Consider the following 4,351-nt stretch of genomic DNA (forward strand, 5'->3'; position numbering starts at 1 on the left):
GTAAACTAAACACTAAAATAATTGTTTTCTCTGATAAAAATATTTAATTATTTTAGTTTTAATAACTAAATAATATTTAACAAAAAAACAAACAATTTTTTAATTGTTTATATTCAGGAATTTTATAATTTGGGATTTTTTAGTTCGGACATTCTATAATTTGGCAGTTTCATTTTTCCACAATTTTTCAAATAGGAATTCTTATATTTCGGCCATTTTATAATATCGGAAATTTCATTATTCCAGAATTTTATTGTCGGGAATTAAGTTTTTTTTGGGGGATTTTTCAGTCGTCCCCATGGGATTTGCGAACCTCTAAATATCATTAAAAAACACATTTATTTTTATATTTTTATTTTATTTCCAGGTTAGTTAGTTTTATTTTATTTTCGAACAAATTTGAGAGCAATATGCATGGAAATTCGAAGAAAACAAATTTTTTGACGACCCTTGTTTAAATAGTTTTTGACGGTATGATACTATACATAATTCTACAAAGCATAGACTATAATAATAACGAGCACGAGCTTCAGTTAAATTTCTCAGCATCCGAAACTCTTCTTCATGAGCGAACGTGGTAACTATGTCAGGCTTGAGAAATATTTACTCTTTAAATTCTTTTCATGACGTGAATATCTAAGAAACGGTAGATTTCTGACATATTGAAACAATCTTTGAACAAGATATGTAGTTTCTGTATTATTTTTACGGGAAAATAGGCTATGTAATTTTTATTATAGAATTTCTGATGTGGTTTTTCTAATTAATTATTAACTATATATAATAGTTAGTCGTAACCTTGTAGTTAAACTAGCTTTGTGGGCTAAAGTTTAAAGCACCGGATCGATAATCAGTGGACCTGGGTTCAAATCCTGGCGGAGCTAAAGAGGAATTTTTTCACAGCTAAAGTCTATAACCATTTTGGATTCGACTAGTTTTCAGGAGATCAAAAACCTCATTCCATCGACAAAAAAATATTTCACTACGCTAGTCGAAAACGCAACATCAAAACATTATTATTATATAAAATTCGTCTTCGATTGTATAGAAATTTTTTAGTTTGTACTGGAATATTGAAAAATTTGCAATTGAAAATCTATCAAATTTTATACAATTAAAAATGATGCAATTTGGATGATTTACATTTGCAATTTCATCAATTTATAAGACTTAGAAATTAAAACTTTCGATCTTCAAAATCATCAAAATTTAAGAATTTTTGTTTATACATCTATACAATTGAAAAATTTTAATCGGGAATTCGTCAAAGTGAAAAAAAAAATGAAATGGACTTTTGATTCCCAAAATCATTGAAATTTAAACATTTGTATGTATAAATCTTTATAACTGAACAGTTTTAAATTGTAACTGATTAAAGTTTTAGAACTTTAAAAGGTAAATCTTTAAAAATAAAGTGTTTTCAATTTTGACAATTTACAATTGAAAATAATGCAGATTTGAAGTTTTAGAATTCCGCTTTCTATAATCTTGATTCTTTATATACGATAATGTCTATTTACACATTTTTAAAATATAATTTTTTTATCTTGAATATTCACAGCAAAAAATTATGCAAATCAAAAGTTTTACAATTAAAAAAGATGTAATTGCAAGTGAAAAATGTATAAAATTGAAGAAATTTTCATTTTAAATCTTCAAAATTGAACTATTCCAAAAAAGGCATTCAAAATGCATCATTTTCGATTATAGATAATAAATAGTTTTAAGTAGAGTGTTCAATTTCAAATTAAACAATTAAAACTGACGTGACTTCGATGATTTAGATTTGAGAACCCTTAACTTTTGATCTTCGTAAGCATCAAAACTTAAGAATTTTTATTTATACATATTTAAAATTGAAAATGTTGAAACCGAAAGTCGTTTCAAATTGAAGAAGTTTCAATTATAAATTGTTTTAAATTGTAGAACTTCAAATTGTTAATCCTTAAAATTGATGAATTTTTAATTTGTACAATTTTCAAAATAAAATTGTGCAAGTTTTAAGTTTTATAATTAAAAATTCTTTAACTTTGATGTATTAAAATTTTCAAAATTGTCAAACTTTAAATTGTTTAGAAGATTTGCAATTGAAAACTTGACTCAATTTCTAAAATCATCCAAATTCAAGAATTTTTATTTGTACCACTTTCAAATTCAAGAGTTTTCCATTGTGATTCTTCAAATTGTAGAAATTTACGTTCTTAATTTAAAAATTTTTTTAAGTTTTTAATTTTGAAAATTTGCAATTAAAAAATTTCTAAATTTTTAGTTTTTAAATGAAAAAATCTCTAACTTTGATGGTTCACATTCAAAATGTTGTCAACTTGCAAGATTTAGAATTTAAAATTTGAGTTTTTATCTTAAAGATCATCAAATTTAATCATTGTCATTTGTACATGATGAAAATGAAATCGATTTCAACTGTAAATCTTAGAAATTAAAGAATTTTAAATTGCAAAACGAAAAAATTGAAAAGTTTTCAATCGTAAATCTTCAAAGTTAAAAGATTCTAAAACAAATGTTTCAAATCAGATACTTTTAACATATAAATGTTAAATTTTGACAATTTACAAATAAAAATTTAGTAATTTTTTATAGTTTACTTTCAAAATTTCTTCAGTTTGGAAGATTCAGGATTAAAAACTGGACTTTTGATTTCCAAAATCATCCAATTAACAATATAAAATTCTGGAATTTTCAAGTTTTGTAATTAAAAATTCTCTCATTTCTATGATTTTCTTTTGAAGTTTCTTCAATTTTAAAGATCTAAAATTGAAAACTTGACTTTTGATCTACAAAATCGTGCAAATTAAAATTTTTTTATTTATATCTTTTAAATTAGAGTGGTTAAACTTTTTTAAATTCCCAATTAAAAAAAAAATTCAAATCTTAAGTTTTACAATTAAAAGAGCTGTAATTTAGACCATTTACATTCGAGATTTCTTCAGTTTTATAAGATTGAGAATGGAAAACTTGACTTTCGGTCTTCCAGGTTTTTAAAATTAAATATTTTTTATTTATAATTGTTATAACTTGAAAATTATACAAGTTTTAACATTAAAAATTCACTCGCTTTGACGATTTACATTTTTAATTTCTTTAATTTGGAAGTCTTATGATTTAAAACTTAACTTTTTATTTCCAAAATAATTCAAATTTAAGAATTTCTTATCATATATTTTTAAAATTTAAGAGTTTTTAATTTAAGCTTTTTAAAATTAAAAACATTAAATTGGAAATCTTTGAAAATTAAAGTGTTTTTAATTTGTTTAAATCAAAATAAAAAATGCTGTATTATGTATGGTTTATATTCGAAATTTCGACAATCTGGAAGATTTAGAATTGAAAGCTTCACTTTTGATGTCTGAAATCATGGAAATTTAAAACTTTTTATTTTTACACCTCTCAAGTTGAAGGGTTTTCAATTGTGACTCCTTAAAATTTTATAAATTTAAATTGTAAATGTTTAAAATTGAAGATTTTAAAATGTTGACAATTTACAATTAAAAGTAATGTAAATTTTCGGTTTTACAATTACAAATTCTGTAATTTAGGTAATTTAATGCAATATAAATGAGTTAAACATTTATTAAATTTATACTTTATCATTTAAGCCTTCAAACTGAATTATTAGACATAAATTTAATTAAATAAAAATTACAATTTTATTTTATTCCAAATCGTTGTCATATTTGTAATTAGACTATAAAACTGAATTTTTTTATGTAAACAGCAATAAAAATAAATCTTTGAAACAATCTCTTTTATACTTGTAATTACAAAAAATCTGCGATCAAAGAAGGAAGTTCTCATGAATAATTTCTCACGATTCTGATTCTTATTCAGTTTATGAATAAGACTAAAAGTGTAGGCATGATAAAGTATAAGCTGATATTTTAAAAAATATTTCATCTTTAATTCGGAAATTCTTAATTATTAAAAAAATCCATTTTTAATCTATTAGATTTGATTATATTTTATAATTCGTGTATGTAAATTATATTTTGTATTCATTTTTGGATGTATGTTTTTATCTACTAAAAAATGTTTTTTGCAGTTAAACAAAAAGAAATATGTAGGTTGTCGTGATTCACATTTGGAATTCTTAACACGCGAAGTAAACAAAACGGATATAGTAGTCAGCAAAGTCTTGCAATTAGACCAAGACCGTGTTAATAAGCGTATCTTGAACCCATTAATAATATTACTTCACAAGCAATCATTTTCCTACTTTTTAAACACTAATTTAAAATTGGGGTCGGCATTTCTTAAATTATGGTTTGTTAACACTTTTTTTTTAATCGAAATGATTATTAATATGGTTACTAAAATTGTAACAAATTCATTTATA

The 4,351-nt window shown here is 23.0% G+C and overlaps 2 protein-coding genes across 4 annotated transcripts in view; one reads left to right on the forward strand and one right to left on the reverse strand.

Moving 5' to 3' along the window:
* LOC117167036 (calcium uniporter protein, mitochondrial) overlaps nt 1–4,351 on the forward strand; it is a 186,002-nt gene that overhangs the window by 153,743 nt on the left and 27,908 nt on the right. The gene's annotated exons all lie outside the window — the stretch shown is intronic.
* LOC117167020 (protein javelin) overlaps nt 1–4,351 on the reverse strand; it is a 97,958-nt gene that overhangs the window by 86,636 nt on the left and 6,971 nt on the right. The window lies entirely within an intron of this gene.

Source organism: Belonocnema kinseyi, chromosome 1 (assembly GCF_010883055.1).
Source record: "Belonocnema kinseyi isolate 2016_QV_RU_SX_M_011 chromosome 1, B_treatae_v1, whole genome shotgun sequence".
Taxonomy (NCBI): Eukaryota; Metazoa; Arthropoda; class Insecta; order Hymenoptera; family Cynipidae; genus Belonocnema; species Belonocnema kinseyi.